Genomic DNA, 18,740 nt, shown 5'->3' with positions numbered 1-18,740 from the left:
ATTTACTTAATCAGCATTAGGCTAAATTACTAAAAAGTTATTTTATAGAGCTAAAAAATAATAAAATTAATCTGGGAGAACAAAAGGTCAAAAAGAGCAAGGGAATCAATGAAAAAATATGTGAAGGAATGTGGTCTAGCTGCTATTATTTGGTTGTTTTAGTCATGTATGACTCTTTGTGATCCCATGTGGCTTACTATTTCCTTCTCCAGCTTATTTTACAAATTAGAAACTAAGGTAAACAGGGTTGAGTGACTTTCCCAGGATCACACAGCTAGTATGTATCTGAGGTAGATTTGAATTCATAAATATAAATTTTCCTGAGTCTAGGCCCAGAATTTATCTAATGAATCAAATAGCTGCTTGGCAGAAACAGATATCAAACTATATTACATCAAAACATTCTGTCTGGCATTGGTTAAAAAAAAAGTGTTTAATCAGTGGAATATATTAGATATGCAACATACAGTAGTGAAGTATCATAGTAATCTAGTGTTTGACAAACATAAACATCCAAACCAAAATTACTAGAAGAACTAGAAAATGGAATAAACAAGGCATAGATAAAAATTACACTACCATATCTTGAGTTAAATTCAAATGAGTAAATGATTTAGAAATTAAAGGTGACATCATAAACAAATTAGGGAAAGAGAATATTTTACCTATATGATTTATAGAAAAAGAAAGAATTTATGACCAAACAAGAGATATAAAGGATTATAGGATATAAAGTACATAATTTGATTATATCAAAATAAAAAGTTTTTGAGCAAACAAAACCAATGCAGCTAAGATTAGAAGGAAAGCAAGAAACTGTAAAAAAAATTTACACCAAGTTTCTCTGCTGAAGGCCTCATTTCTCAAAATAGAGAGAGAGCTGATTCAAACTGACAAGAATATACTAAATGGTCAAAATCTATGAAAAAGTAGTTTTCAGAGGAAATCAAAATGATCTAAACACATAAAATGCTTTAAATTGCTTTTGATCAGAGAAATAATAAAACAACTCTGAGGCATCACTTCATACCTATAAGATTGGCTAATATGACAGAAAAGGAAAATGTGGTAAAATAGGGATACTAATGCATTATTAGTTGAGTTGTGAACTTTGTGCAAAGGGCTATACAACTATGCATCCCCTTTGATAAAACAATACCACTACAATGTCTGTATCTCAAAGAGTTTTTTTTTAAGCAAAAAACACCTTTTTATACAAAAATATTTATAGCAACTTTTTGTGGTGGCAAAGAATTAAAAATTAAGGCTATGACCATCTAAATGTTCTAACTATATCTAAATATCCACCTGTAGTATATGATTGTAACTAGAATATTATTGAGCTACAAGATATGATGATCAGGATGCTTTCAGAAAAAAATGGGAAAACTTACATGAATTCATGTGAAGTAAAATGAGCAAAACCAGGAGAACATCATACACAGTAACAACAATATTGTATAATGATCACTGGGTTAATGACTTTGCTATTCTTAGCAATACAATTATCTAAATTGTCTAAAATTATAATGAAAAATATTATATACCTTCCAAAAAAGAATTGATGTAGTCTAAAGGCAGATTGAAGTATACTTTGTATTTTTTAAAATGGCATTTTATTTTTTCCTCATTTACATGTCAAGAAAATTTTTATTATTCATTTCTATAAGATTTTGAGTTTCATATTTTTCTCCTCTCTCCCTCCTTTCCTCTTTTGAAGATGGTAGGCATTTTCATATAGTATATACATATGCAAATATTAAAACATAATATGTATAACAAATATGTAACTCATGTTACTCACAATTGTGAAAGAAGAAACAGAAAGAAAGGAAAGGGGAAAAACATGAAGAATAATAAAAACAAATGAAAAATGTATGCTTCGATCTATATTCAGAGTCCATTAGTTCTTTAGGTGGATATAGATAGCAATTTCCTTATGAGTCCTTTGTACTTGTCTTGGATGATTGTGTTGAGAAGAGCTAAGTTCATTCATAGTTAATCATCACACCATGTTGCTGACACTGGGTACAATGTTGTCATGGTTCTGCTTACTTTATTTTATTTCAATTTGTACAAATCTTTTCAGGTTTTTCTGAAATCTTCCTGTTCATCATTTCTTATTACACAATAGTATTCCATTATATTCATATACCACAGCTTGTTCAGTCATTACTCAATTGATGGACATCCCCTCAATTTTCAATGTTTTGCCACCATGAAAAGGGCTGCTATAAATGCTTTTGTGCATGTATTTTTTTTTTTTTTAAATAATCTCTTTGGGATATAGATCTAGTAGTGGTATTGTTGAAATGAAGGGTATATGGGTTTTGGTTATCCTTTGGTTTAGTGTCCTTCTAGTGTCCCTGTTTGAGCACCAAAATCTAGTGTGCTTCCTAGCACCACCAAATTGGGGCACCAAAATATACCATCTGGACTAGCTCTTTGGAGGATCTCAAGATCAGCCTTGGTCTTAGTGGAGGAGTGAAGGAAGCAGGAAACTCAAAAGGATTGGTTAAAGATGGAGTATCCTTATTTCAAGTCCTCTCAGCCCTTAAATACTTTGGTATGATTACATCATTACAGCACACTAAGTATGTATGAACTAGAGAACCATTATATCATCATGTCACATTGAGCAAGTGATAACTATAATAGCATTACATCACCACAGCCCAAGTACAGCACAGTACAAGTGCTGACTATAAATTCTCTGCTATTGATATGTAAATGCATCTTTATGGTAAGTATCCCTTGCTTCAAGTAGAACACAGATGGTTACGCCCTCCTTGACTTCCAAGGAAGGTTGGGAGCCCTTAGGGGATATGGAGAGCCAAACCAGATATTGTTAGAAGGTTCCTCTGGGCTGAAGGGTCTTATACTTTATCCAGAGTTCCCCCACTATCTGTGGCTCTCTACATTTGGGAATCATTCCAAATTGTTCTCCAGAATGGTTGGATTAGTTCATAATTTTACCAACAAAGCATTAGTATCCCCATTTTCCCACATCCTCTCCAACATTTATCACATTCCCTTTTTGTCATATTAATGAATCTGATAGATGTGAGGTGGTATCTCAGAGTTTTTTTAATTTGAATTTCTCCAATCAAAAGTAATTTGGAACAATTCTTCATATGCCTATAGGTAGCTTTGATATCTTCATCTGAAAATTACTTGTCCATATCATTTAACCATTTATGAAACATACTAAAAATTTTATTATTCTTAGATTATTTTTTATTTTCTGTCTGTGTTTTCTTTTGCAACAAGTCTAATATAGAAATATTTTACATAACTTCATATGTATAATCTTATCAAATTGCTTATCTTTTCAAGGAGGAATAAGAGGAGGGAGTCAGTCTATATTATAATTTTATATAGAGTTCTGGATACCACACTTAAATCCAGTTCACTTGCAAATCACGGCAATGTCTTCCCTGATGCCATGGTCCTCTAAAAACAAAGGACAAACAACAATGCATACATATATATACACAGATACACATATAAATGCAGAAGTCATACTGATGGACTCAGCCCATTTAACTACATTTCCTAATCTGGAAAATATATATTATTTTTCATGAACTTTGTTTTTTTCTTTTTCTTTTTCTTTTTTTTAGCACTGTTGATTAGTTATTGACTTTCAAATGACTATGGATATCATGAAAAGAGCTTATTAGCATGATCAATGTTGGAGGGGATGCGGGAAAACTGGGACACTGATGCATTGTTGGTGGAGTTGTGAATAAATCCAACCATTCTAGAGAGCAATCTGGAATTATGCCCCCAAAATTACCAAGCTGTGCATACCCTTTGATCCAGCAGTGTTATTACTAGGCTTATATCCCAAAGAAACACTAAAGAAGGGAAAGGGACCTGTATGTGCCAAAATGTTTGTGGCAGCCCTACTTGTAGTGGTTAGAAACTAGAGGATGCCCATCAATTGGAAAATAGTTGGATAAATTGTGGTATATGAATGTTATGGAATATTATTGTTCTGTAAGAAATGACCAGCAGGATGAATACAGAGAGGCATGGAGAGACTTACATGAACTGATGCTAAGTGAAATGAGCAGAACCAAGAGGTCATTATATACTTCAACAACAATACTGTATGAGTATGGTTTCTGATGGAAGTAGATTTCTTCGACAAAGAGAAGATCTAACTCAGTTCCAATTGATCAATGATGGACAGAAGCAACTACACCCAGAGAAGGAATACTGGGAAATGAGTGTAAACTGTTTGCATTTTGGTTTTTCTTCCCAGGTTATTTTTACCTTCTGAATCCAATTCTCCCTATGCAACAAGAGAACTGTTTGGTTCTGCACACATATGTTGTATCCAGGATATATTATAGCATACTTAACATGTATAAGACTTCTTGCCTTCTAGGGAAGGGGGTGAAAGGAAGGAAGGGAAAAGTTGGAATAGAAGTGAGTGTAAGGGATAATGTTGTAAAAAATTACCCAGGCATATGTTCTGCCAATAAAAAGTTATAATAAAAAAAAAAAAGAAAAGAGCTTATTAGCATTTCAAGCTATATGTAATTAATACGGTATCATCTGCAAACAAAAAAATCAAATGTAAAAATAATAAAATATCACTTTAAAAAGTTCTTCATTCAGAGAGAAACTTTAACCCTTAGTACCTTGGTACCTTAATTTCTTATTTGTAAAATTGCAGAGGAAAATTATTTCTGTCCAGATCTTTTCTTGGGAGAAATTCAACAGAGGGTCTAACATTACATACTTTTGCGTTTGAGAAATATTGCAAGTAATATCTTTTATCATGGAACAATTATTTTGGTTACCTATTAGAACTGAAGCATTTTGACAAAGACAGAGTGCTTCTCTTTGTGGAGAGGTCAGGCTTCATTTCATCAACATTGGAATTATGGAGTAGTAGGTAGAATTTGTGTCAGCTGTAGCTTTAGATTCATCCATGTAGAAATTTAAATTGGAATAGTGTGTGCACTGGAAAAGTTGGGTTTCTTTTTGGATATCTATTCAACTCCAGGCCTTCCAATGACTCCCTTAGGAACTTTCATGAAGTTAATTAACATAGCTATTCCCATTCATTATAGGGGAAAAAAAGGCAATACTGATACATGTTATTCAGACCATTCATTCAATGCATATTGCTTGAGCTCTGACTATGTATTAGATATAGTGTTATGCTAGAACTGCATTGATTCTACTGAGGAAGATAAGACATGCAAAACAAATTACAAGATAAGAAGACAATAGTAGACAGCAGACATTACATGCTATAATGATGAGAATTAGAGATATAGCCTGCCTGACTTCTCTCTGGTGGTAGAAATAGAATCATTATCATGATAGCAACTCAGCCCCTAGAAAAGATAGAGTTATTGACCTTGACAAATATATTGACTTATTGTTTCTCCTATCGATACAATTATATATGGTTTTAATGATGACTAGGTAAAATATTATGCAGATTTTGCTGTTCTCTAACTATTTTATTAGGATGAAAATGAGTTTACTTGTATTATCCATTATAAAAAGAAAATCAGTAATGGAGTCAATGCCACCAATGAGCCTGCTTGATAATAAAAACAAAAAATAAAAAACAGAAGCTTGCATTAAACATGTCATGATTTATTTAAAAAAACTTTTTTACATTTAATTTATGGAATAAAGCAAGAATTTCCAAAATATAGTAAAATAAAAAGGATGCTGTCACATGAAACTGCAAATCTTTTATTCACAACTTGCTATTCCTTTCTAATATGCAACAAAATTATGATGTAAATTTTTTTCCCTTTCCTCTTCTTTCTTGTTCTAGTGATGGCTACGATTAAACTTGTATAAATCTAAAATCCTTGTGTTCTACACCATAACCCAGTTTTTCTGATGCTGAGGTCAGCTTTCTTATCTATTATACCAAGCTACTTCCTATTATAACTATTTGTCTAGCTTTTATACAATAACTGAAATTTATGTGGTGCTTTAATATTTGTAAAAATCTTTATAGATTATCTTGAGGCTCATAAGAATATACTGAAGAAATTATCTCCATTTTAAAGTTGAAACATTGAGATAAAAAAGTGTTTAGGAAATTGTTTGTGGTCACCTAACCAGCAATTGTCAAAGGAAGAATTTAGACCCAGATTTTCCTGACTACAATTCTTGCACTGTATATCAATATGTCACACTTCTCACATCAAATCAATAAGCATTTATGGAAAAAACAAAAAATGTGATATTGGATGTTAAAATGTTACACGTGCAGTGTCCTGTGGTAGAAATTATCGCGTTTCAAACTGTGAGTTCTAGTTCTATCCATGACCTTATCTATGACCATGCTCTTTTCTTTAGGTTCATATATATCCCTCACCCCCTCAATCTTCTGAGCACCAAATGGCCCTAGGATTCATGTAGTCCTTTCTTCTCCCAGGATATTGTCCATCAAGGCATAACTCTCTTACAGAAGGTGCTTTCCCAATGCACCAGTCCCTAGATTATAGTCATTATGAGATCTCTATTTCCTATCATAGGTGTATATCTCTTTTTCCATGCCATTATTCCTCCCATTGGTGTTTATTTTGAAAAAATGTGTGATTATGAAATATATCAATTAGGAGTATAAAATTTACATATACTACATATATATATATAGATAGTCAGATATATCTTTTAAAATACTTTTATTATCATCCTTCCCATTGCTCTTACCTCAATTAAACAATAAAAAGGAACATCATAAGAAATACACATTATCCCACCATTCCCCCCCATTTTTTCATATTTATCATGTTGAAAAATGTTTGTCTGCTTCTGGATTTTGTGTTTATCACCTCTCTGATAAAAAGAAAGTAAGATAAGACCTCTAGATTCATAGTTGTGATTACATTAATCAGAATTCTAAAGTCTTTCACACTTGTTTTTCTATATAATGTTGCTGTCATTGTAGAAATTGTTCTCCTAGTTTTGTTTCTTTCATTCTGCATGAAATCATAAAGTGCTTTCTAGTTTCCTTTGAAATTGTTAATTTTGTAACTTTCTATGAAACTGTAACATCCACAAACATATGTAAATGTTATATAGAAGTTATATATCTAAAATAAACATATATACACATGGATATATGTGTATGTATTTGTAAAAGCATTTGAACATTATATACATTATTTCCTTCTGTAGAAAGTGTCATGAAAGTCATCGTCCATGATAATCTTTAATCACTAAAGCTACAGTCATATTAGAAGGTTGGAGATCCCAGAATTGATGAATAGGTTGCAGCAACACTGTCACAAGATCCTCAGAGTAACCCCATTATTACAGCTATTAATTATAGCTCATGAATTTCTACAGATGGATTTTTCATTCAACAAATAATGCAAAATGATGCCTTTAACTTTTTATTGGAATCTTTTACTAAACAGAAGGTAAAAAAGAATAATTAAAGTATAATATCCCAGCTATAAACTTGAAGCACACTTTCCTATCAATGCACAGATTGTCTCTGAAAAAGAATAGACACAAACTTTCAGAATCTCAGTTAAGAACCACGATGAATTGGATGGACCCAGGTTAACACACAGCTTTGTACTGTTGACCTTGATGTTCTTTTTCTTCCTCAGAGACAGTGAGCACAATTAAGTAATGGATAGTATTCTTTCTCTTAGCCTCTCTACTATTCTGCTAGGAGAAGATGCTTCTCTGCCTACTGTTTTTCTTCTGTTGAAACAGCAAAGTGGAAACCCTAAGTCTGGCATCTGTTGAACTCTTTTAGCTTTGTTCCTCAGGCAAGGCTCTTAGGCAGAATAATTTCTTTCAGAAAAAGTAGAGATTCTAAACTTAGGATCTATAGAGCATTTCTATATTAGTTCCTTTGTATAGGTTTTGAGGGATTTCCACCTTGCAGATTGTAGGGGAAATCTTGAGTAAGCCTAACAACACAAAGTAGTCCCTAGTTTGAAATGACTGTCTTGTATTTCATGGTGAGAAATCCAAATTAATACTTATTCAACTAAGTCTAAATGAAGTAATATAAAAATGTCCCATAATTAGGGGTTTCCAGCTATCAACCTTGAAGTCCTCCTATTAGTCATATCAAATTAGATACTGGAAAATATGACATTTTTGTCCATCTTTTCTGTTGGCCATTTTTTCAGTGTTTTTCTTATAAATGTCTTTTTTTGATCCTATCTATTTATAAAGTTGTCAAAATCAGAAAATCGTCCTTCTTTCACTTATATACTGATTCCTGGGTAGCATGAAATACAAATTCTTTGAATATCTAACTCAAGTCCCTGAAGTCTAAGAACAGCAAATATCAAAAGCATGGTATTGACAAAAAAAAAATCAATGATTTTAGTGAATAAAATGTTTTGTGGATTAATTAGTTCCATGAATAAACTTTTAGAAATATCATATCATCACAGTAAATCTCAAGAGTCCAGATAAGTTTTAAAGAAAAGGACTTTTTTTTTTTTTCATTTATGGAGAGTCTCCATAACAAAGTAATCAGGGATTCTTTAGGTATTGTTAATAATAATAAGTAATAATAATAATAACAACAACCACAAATGTAGATACATGGATTATCTTAAGTTTGTGGTGGCCATATTCCTGAGGGCAGTTGAAGAGATTTCTTGGAGCATAAAATTAAAATAATAACAATAGAAATTCTTGTCAGGAGCAGGAGAGCATTTGCTTTTACTTTAAGTTCTAGGATTGGGATTGACAATAAATATATAAAAGATAATATTGGAATCTCACTGATATTGTTTTTTTAAGATAAGCCCCACTGTTTTCCTGTACCATTTTCCACTGTACCATTGGGGTGGCAGTCAGGAAGGACAAACTGGGACAAGGTCAAGGTCTCAGCAGTTTCCCATCCACTATTATATGTGGTTTGGTGTCTTTTTGGCCTCTTGTAGGAGTTGTATGGCTCCATGAAGATTCTGCCTGGGGGTATCCAAACCACAGGGATTTAATGTTGTCTTTATTTGTCTCTGGAGAATTAGGACATCAGGGGAGCTCTGACTTATATTGTCTGGCTGTGGGAGTAAGTTGGAAACACAGCTTGAGTTGGTTATGATAACCAGAAAAAATTATAGAACTCTACATAGAACTCTAGGCATGGCTGATTAGCATGTGTTCATTTTTTTCCCTAAGGGGATTTCTTCACATGGATTGAAAGGACAGTTTTTGTTGAAAGAAGCAGTAACTGAAAAAATTTCAATTTGGAAGGGGTTTCAAGTGGCCCAGCAAAGGATCTTCTTGTTGATCCTGTTCCACTTAACATGCTCATTAATGATTTAGATGAAAGGATAGAAGACATGCTTATCCAATTTTTGAATGATACAAAGCTAGGAGGGATCACGAATACATTTAATGTCAGGATCAGGATTCAAAAAGATCTCAGTAGCCTAGATTGATGAGTCAGAACTAATATGATGAAATTTAATAGGGATACCTGTGAAGCTCTTCAGTTTTTTACTTTTTTTAAAAAATCACATTATTATAATATAATTAAGATTTTGTCTGAAAATAGTCCATGTAAAATAACCTTTGAAGTTTGGGTTGACTATAAATCGTAATATGCATCAATAAAATGTGTTATATTTAACAATATAACATGCAAAACTTTGTTGTGACTGCTACAATATTAATGAAACATTGGGCTGAAATGAATAAAATTAATATAGTTAGTTCTAAACTGGATAGTTCTTTTAATGACCCTAAACTTTCCCCAGAAACAAGGATCTATCATTTTAGTACCAAATTACTAAATTGGTAGATAGCATTGAAACATGAAGTTTGGAGAAGTAGTACAAAAATGCTAAAGATAAAGGTCACCCAAAGGGCAATGGAAAGATTGATAGTTGCTGTTAGCAGTACACAAGGGATTTAATATAAGGAATTATGCCAAAGAAGTGGTACATTTGGTATCCATGCAACATCAAGAAGTTATGAGGAAGGACCCTACCATATTGAATGAAGTAGATTTATGGGAGAACATGGGCATGAGTAGAACAAGAAGGATCATCATTGATAGATTTTTATCATCATTGTTGGAGAAAGTACTCCCACTGATGAGATCACAAAGTGATTTAGATAGAGCACAGTGGTTAGAATCAAGATTTGTAGTACTTGTCAATTTTCTTCTCATACTTTTTTTTTTCTCCTTTATTTCAAGTTATTTTCCTTCTCTTTAGTTTTTTTCCTATACTCCCCAGTTTATTGGAACAAATGCAGTAGTGTTTGGGAAAATGGAAGCAATTCTTCAAGAGAAAAATGAAGACCAAAAAAAAGATTTTGATGAAGTGCAATGGAATCTAAATTTGTTGGAGGCTTGAGGATGGGAGAATGTGACCCCAATGATGAAAGGAAAAGAACTGAACCATTGGAATTATTTTGGGATTAACTAAATTGTGAGAGAGTCAATGTTTTTCTCAAATTGGCTAGAATCTAATTGTTTGAGAAGCCTACAACTTCAAGGGCTCTGAAGAATAATAAAGATTATCTGTAGGTGCCATGAAAAATAGGGAAATCTTTTACTGGAAGAGCTGATACTTTGTATTAGTCAATGATTCCTTGCTGAGAGGCACAAAAATTCTCTTATGTAAACCTACTATGTCCAGTTGGGAGGAATATTGTCTTCCTGGAATCTGTGATACAATGAATAGTCCCCTAAGACTTTTCAAACTTTGAAACCCATTTGTTTTTCTCTGATAATGTTATCATATATGTTTTCATTATTAAAAATTCTGCAGTTAACAAACACCAAATAAAGTGAGCATTTCCACATGTACTGCAAAAGAGGATAAATGAATCTTTGATATATTGTAGAACTTGATTTTATTTCCAATGAGTGATGTCAGCTTCCCTGTCCCTGTATCTTACATCCATTTGCCCATCTTTTCTCAGATTGTTGTTTTAATTCAGACCCTCATCACTATTCATTCATATTAATGCAAGAGCCTCCTAATTGTTCTCTTTGTATCTCAGCTCCTCTCATGAACCTGTTTTTTCACATAAATCCAAAAATTATCTTCTTAAGTAAAGCATGCAGTTTATTCATGCCATTCCTTTGCTCAAAATATTTCAGTGGTTCTTTATTTCCTATAGAACAGAATGCAAATTTCTTAATCTAATATCAAAGAATTCTATTATCTTGCTCTGATTTCTCTTGTATTATTGTCATTCTGCTTCATGTACTCCATATTACAACCAAGCTGTTAACTATTTATTACATTCTGTATACAGTCTCTTAGACCTCTCCCTCATTTCTGAACTATCCTCACTACTTATTTCCATCTTTCAAAATATTTACCTTTTTTCAAGTTTTCAAATAAGATGCCATCTTCTCTGTGTATTCTTCTCTAATCTCCTCAGAAGTCAGCATTCTCTCTATTCTCTTATACACTTAGAGAATTTGATCTATTCTCCATTTCTCTTATATGTCATATACCTTCATTAGAATGAAAACTATTTGAAGGCAGGAGATGTTTTGTTTTATGCTTTTATATTCACAAATATATGTGTATGAGTATCATACATATAGTAGACACTTAAAAATGTATATTGAGTCAAACCGATTCCCAAACTGGAAGAGATCTAAAAGATCATCTGGTCTAACCAATACTCAAAGCCTTCTACAATGAAGTTTGGAGAAGTAGTACAAAAATGCTATCTTCAAATTTTTGATGGAGTATTTTGAGAAAGAGGGAATAGGTTTATTTTACTTGGCACTAGAGCTAGAGATAGTACCAATAGATGGGGAAAATAATTTTTTTTACTGTGGAATAAGGGGAAACATTTCTAATAGAATCATTCTAAAACTGAATGAGTTACCTTGGAGTAGAGTATTTCCTATTATAAAGTTCCTTAACTGAAGGTGGGCTGATCACTTTTGATTTCATAGAAAAATAGGAGAAAGGAAGAGAATAGGTAGTTATATAATGCCTACTTGTGCTCAAAAAAATTATGAGATATGCAAATTTAAAGAACCCACTTCAAATCTATGGTAGAGCATTCCAAGCTTGTCTTGGTCTGATCAACTACAGAGGACATTAATGTAACTTGACTCTAACTTAGTGATGTCATTTTGGTCCTCTTTAAGAATGAAGGATAACAACCAACCAATTCTTAATTTCAACTTTGCACCAAGCACTGTGCTTAGTCTTTACAAATATCACCTTATTTCATCCTCACAGTAACTCCTGTGATGTAAGTACTGTTATCTTCAGTTTCTAGTGGAGAAAACTGGAGCAAATAGCAATTAAGTGATTTACCCAGAATCACACAGCTAATATTTTTAAGGTGGGATTTGAATTCAGGTCTTTCTGCTTCCAGGTCAAGTGCTTCAGATATAAGTTAGTCCAAATGATTAAGTGTGGGAAATAGTAAAAAGAATAGTGGATATCAGAGACATTTGGTAATTAACCAGCCATGTGACTTTTGGGAAAAAACAACTAACTTCATCTAACCTCTTTCTTTATGAATACAATGACAGAGTTAGAATAGATAATTTTTAAGTGTCCTGCCAGCTCTGAAGCTTAAGGACCCGAGTCTGACTTCTGATGTTTTTTCTACCTCTAAAGTTCAACGAACCTTGTAACTATTCTGTTCAAAAGCTGCCAATGGCATGCTATTGACTAAGGAATAAATCCAAAACTCTTTCTCTGGCATTAATACTCTCCACAATCTGGCACAATCTTACATTTCTGTCTTTATTTTATAGAAAATCCTATACTTTTCAGCAAGACTGAACTACTTACTGTCTCATCAAAAAAGAAATCTTGTACTTTCCTGCCTTAAATTAGTCTTTAAACTTTGTACATCCTCCCATCTTTCTCCTCCTATTAAAATCCCCTCTCTCCTTCAAAGACTACCTGAAATCCTAACTCCTCTATACAACCTTGCACATCCCAGAGGAAAGCGATCTTTTCCTCTTTAGATCTTCATCATACTTTTTTTTCCCTTGTACTTCTCTCATGTATTTGGATCATAAATCTAGAATTGGAAGGCCTCATCCAATCTGACATCTTTCATTTTATAAATGATGAAAATGTGGCCCTGGGAGATTAAGTTATTTGTCCAAGATTGTAGAGTTACTAAATGCCAGAAGCAAGATTTGAGTCTTAGGTCTTCTGATTCCAAAGCTATTGTCCTTCCCCTATACCATGCTGCTTTTGTGTTATGCTTTATTTTGCATTATAGTTAGTTACATAGACATCACAAATCCTTTATGCTTTTCTTCCACAAGAACAAGGTTTTATTCAAACAATGTATGTCTTTCAATTCTTATTGTTTGGCAAATAGTAGGTACTTACCATATTTGTTGGATTTAATTAAACTATAAAGGTGTCAGACAAATAATAAAGATTTATTACTATGCTCTCTGGAATGGCTGCTCTGTAGACAATAAACCTGATTTCATCTTAACTCTTTAGCCTTTTCCACTCTTTCTCTTTTCTGGTTCTCGGTGAGACCTGTCTTTGTCTTTACAACACGGCTTTCTTTGGTCTCTCTTTCCAGCACTGGCTGTACTTTTCATTCATGTTTCCCTAATCCCTTACATACTAGTTGATGGAGAGGAATTGAAATAATTCTTATTCCTCATGATCACTTTCTCTCCTCCTACTATCATATCCATCACCCAATCAACACATTGATAGCTAATAACTACTGACCTCTAGGAAACTCCCTTTCTTTCCTCAATGAATTCATTATTTGGATCAGTCTTTGCCTTCTCACCTGCTGCTTTTCTTCTAGGGGACTCAACACACATATCTATACTTCCTGAAATTTCCTAACCTCATATAGTTCTTCAAGTAGAGCAAGGTTGGAGTAAATGAGAAAGTCTCCTTTGATTTTCTTACAATTTTGTTTCTGCCCTGAAGAAAAGGAAATGATCCTGGATGGTTCCTTTTCCTAAGCCAAGTCTTAATCATGGACATTTTGCATGACTTACTCCTCAAGTACACCTCAATCATAAAGAAAAATAGTTATACCCTTTATCCCGCTATCACCCACAAATGTATGACTTCTATATTCTGAATTCTGAAATTCCCATATCTAATTATAATTATATTTATGATTATTATTTAGCTAATCAAGAGTCATATCTAATTCTACATCTCCCTTTGCCTTCTAACCTTAAAAACTTGATTTCTGACCTCACCATGATTTCTAATCCCTCAGTTTCTTGTGCCACCTCCATTTTCCTTCTCCATTCCCCAATTTAGTAAACCAGTTTAACTTTACACTATCATCTTCTCTTGAGCCATTTTATCCCTTTATCCTATTGCTATATTTGCCTCTTAAAACCTGTTTTGGATTACTACCACTATCTAGTGCCTTAACTCTTACAAATGTGATGATGAATGAAGCTGGAGAAAATTAAAAAACTATGCTGATTGGATGCACTTGCATTTTTAAGTCATCTCAACTGGGAGCCTTCACAATTGCAAGGAAATCCTGTGTGCTCCCCTAATTACCTTATTTTCCACTAATCACAGTGGTTCTTGCAAACCTTTTTATCTTTCTTCAAACCTCCCATGGATCTCCCTGTCCTTCTCAGGTCAGAATTTTATCTCATTTTGCTCATTATCTCATTATCTCATTTTCAACAAAATTGAAGTTGTTCATTGAGAGCTCTTCATCTCACATCACTCAGATGTTTTTCTTCACTATCTCCTCCTTCAACTCCCTTCTTAAATTATGAGGTGGTCTTTGTCCTTGACAAGGCAAAGTACATGCACAAGAGATCCCATCACACCCTGTTTTCTCTAGCAAGTTATTTATTTCCTCTATCATCCCCGTACTCTTTTGCTTATCTTCAGTTTCTCCCTGTCTCTGGCTGCTTCCCTACTGCTTACACACATGTCAATGTCTTGGCATCCTTAAAAAACTTTCACTTGATACATCCATCTCTAATTACTATTTTATATCTACCTTTTTGTGACTAACCTCCTTACAAGACTGTCTATAGTAGGCACTTCAGTTTTTTCCATTTCCTCCATTCTTCTCTCTCTAGTCCAGCACCTAACCTTATTAATGAACCACAAAAAAAATCTCTAGAAAGATCCTAACTTAATTGCCAAATCTCATGACCTTTCCTCCGCCCTTATCCTTCTTGAGCTCTCTGTAGTCTTTGACATTGTTGGTATGTCCCTAGGCCTTTTGACATACTCTCTTCTGTTTTTCTTACTACCTAATACTTCTCAGTTTCCTTTGTTGGATTTTCATTCAAGAAGCATTAATGTGCATGTCCCAGGTTCTCTTCTTTCCCTTTATACAATTTCATCAACTATCTTCTCTATGTGGATGATTCTCAAATATGCTTATCTAATCCTAATCTCTCTGCTGACTTCCAGTATCACATTTCCAATTGTCTATTGGATATTTCAAACAGGATTTTCTGTAGACATAAACTCAACATGTCCAAAATAGATCTCATTCTAAAAAATGCAAACCAAACCACAACCTTTCCCTCTTCTTAACTTCCCTATTACTGCTGAATGGTACCACTATCCTCCTAATCACCCAAGTTCACAGTCTAGGAGTCATTCTTAACTCATCACTTTCTTTTACCATTCTCTCCCCCCATTCAATCTATTGCCAATACCTGTTGATTTTACCTTTTTAACATCCCTGGAACATACTCCTTTTTCTCTTCAGACTCTCATTTAAAGGTCATCATCACTTAAAACCTAGATTATTGCAACAAATTACTGGTTGAACTGCTTGCCACATATGTCTTCCCAAACCAGTCCATTCTCCACTCAGCTATCAAGGTGATCTTAAAAAATGCAGGTCTGATCATGTCATTCCCCTATTCAATAAACTTTATTAGCTCCCTATCACTTTCCAGGATTATATATGAAAGAAAATCCTGTTTAGTATTCAAAGCTTTTCATAACCTTTTCATTTCTGCATTTCTACATTTTCAGCCTTTTTGTACATTATATCCCCTCACCTCCTAACCTTTCTCCCACTGTCTTCCCCCTTACATATATACTCCACAGACCAATGACACTGGTCTGAACAAGATATTCCATCTCCCAACTCTGGGCATTTCATAATCTGACCCCCATACCTGAAATACTTTCCTTCTATTTGGCTGACTCCTGGCTTCTCTGGCTTCCTTCAAGTACCAGTTAAAAGCTTACCTTCTACAAAAAGCCTTTTCTAATTCCCCCAAATCTAGTACTTCTCTGATAATCATTTCTAATTTATCCTATATATAAATTATTTATCCACAGTTGTTTGTATGTTTTCTCCTCATTAGTCTGTGAGATTATTGAAAGAAACTCTTTTACCTCTCTTTATATTTCTAATACTTAGCACAAACCCTGGAACACAGTAGACACTTAATAAATATTGATTGATTAACTAATCTGTCAGTGAGCACTACATTTATAGAATGTATTTTGGGTAATCCACATTTATTTATAAAAAATAATCTTATTTTCAGAAAATGGCCATGGCTAAGACTTGACTTAGGAAAAGGAACCATCCAGGATCATTTCCTTTTCCTAAGGGCAGAAACAAAACTGTAAGAAAATCAAAGGATACTTTCTCATTTATTCCAACCTTGCTCTACTCTTCCCTCCCCACTTATCAATAGGAAGAAATGAAAGACTTTCAATATTATACAGGAAAATAACTGAATCTCATTTTATCCTGGTTCAAGACTTGAACATGATCAAACTTGAAATACACTAGAAGACACAAATCAAATGCCTCTAGTGAATGCTGGCCTAGCAGGCTTCTTGCTCTTCTTATTGGAAAGTAATAAGATTTCCCACTTGAGATTTCCCATGCAGAGTGGTGTTGAGGTCAGTTTTTTATTTAAACTCAGAAATTTTAATTTCTAATTGGATATACACAGTTGCACTTATATGACCTTTAAACATTTTAAAGAAGTTATGCTCAAGGCAAAGAGACTACTGTGTGCATTGCCAAAGGCATGTGCAAGGAATAAAGAACACCCAGGATTCAGTATAAACAGGCATTTAATTGCACATCTAGGCTTCACTGATGGTTTTGCACATGCATGTAATTAGGATTCCTTTGAAAGCAGTCCTTATGCTCTGTATTCCATTTCCCTACAAAGCAAATTAGGAAGGGAAATATTTCAAGCATTTGATTCTTAAATCATACTTTTTTTTAAATTCCTTTTTAGTTTTAAATTCCTTTTGTCCTATGGTATTTACAGAGTTAAAAGAATAACCATAGAGAATTCCACATCTGACTCTTATAAAGTATCTTAAACAGAATAAACATAACTGGGAGTTGCTTGCAATTATAACATAAATACAATTATAGTGCACCTCATCAGCAAGCACACCTCTAGTCCAGAGATAGGGGCAATTTTAAGAGGGTCTGAGACAAGAATTTATGGGTTAAACACATAATCAAGATTAACAGGATGCACTTCTTTCTCCTATACTGCAAAGGCACCATCTTTAAACCTGTTAATACGATATGGGGCAGAAGTTGATATACATCCTAGGAATCAAATCATAATTATATATCCCTACATCTTTTTTATTTATTTAATAGCCTTTTATTTACAGGTTATATGCATGGGTAACTTTACAGCATTAACAATTGCCAAACCTCTTGTTCCAATTTTTCACCTCTTACCTCCCACCTCCTCCCCCAGATGGCAGGATGACCAGTAGATGTTAAATATATTAAAATATAAATTAGATACACAATAAGTATACATGACCAAACTGTTATTTTGCTGTACAAAAAGAATCAGACTCTGAAATATTGTACAATTAGCTTGTGAAGGAAATCAAAAATGCAGGTGGGCATAAATATAGGGATTGGGAGTTCAATGTAATGGTTTTTAGTCATCATCCAAAGTTCTTTCTCTGGGCGTAGCTGGTTCAGTTCATTACTGCTCCATTGGAAATGATTTGGTTGATCTCATTGCTGAGGATGGCCAGGTCCATCAGAACTGGTCATCATATAGTATTGTTGTTGAAGTATATAATGATCTCCTGGTCCTGCTCGTTTCACTCAGCATCAGTTCGTGTAAGTCTCTCCAGGCCTTTCTGAAATCATCCTGTTGGTCATTTCTTACAGAGCAATAATATTCCATAATATTCATATACCACAATTTATTCAGCCATTCTCCAACTGATGGGCATCCATTCAGTTTCCAGTTTCTAGCCACTACAAAGAGGACTGCCACAAACATTCATGCACATACAGGTCCCTTTTCCTTCTTTATAATCTCTTTGGGATATAAGCCCAGTAGTAACACTGCTGGATCAAAGGGTATGCACAGTATATCCGTACATCTTGAAAATATTTGATTCATAGGCTCCACTTACCTAATCTCTGAGCAAATAAGAGCTTACACTGTCATAATCAGGGTATTTACAGTCTCTACTCCACATGTGGCAGATAATTCCATGCTGTCTTGTATTTTCTGTAATATATATATATATATATATATATATATAACTATAATTTTATAGATTATGTTTTTTACTTCTTTATATCTTACCTAAAAAATAGTCAAGTGTGGCATAAAAACAGATTTGGATTATTCAATTCCAGTCATTTAAGTCATCAAATAACAAGGCAAAACACTTTGGGGATAAAGCTGATTTGATAGATTGGGTTCTCAAATTTCACTCAAAAAGCCAATTTTGATTCATTCAAGGATAAAATTGGATGTTTTGAGCATCATATCAATGAATAATTAATTGATTTTTTGCATGTTTATTTCTTTT

This window comes from Sarcophilus harrisii, chromosome 1 (genome assembly GCF_902635505.1).
Source record: "Sarcophilus harrisii chromosome 1, mSarHar1.11, whole genome shotgun sequence".
Lineage (NCBI taxonomy): Eukaryota > Metazoa > Chordata > Mammalia > Dasyuromorphia > Dasyuridae > Sarcophilus > Sarcophilus harrisii.
The sequence above is the reverse complement of the archived record's forward strand: the minus strand, read 5'-3'. Positions refer to the sequence as shown.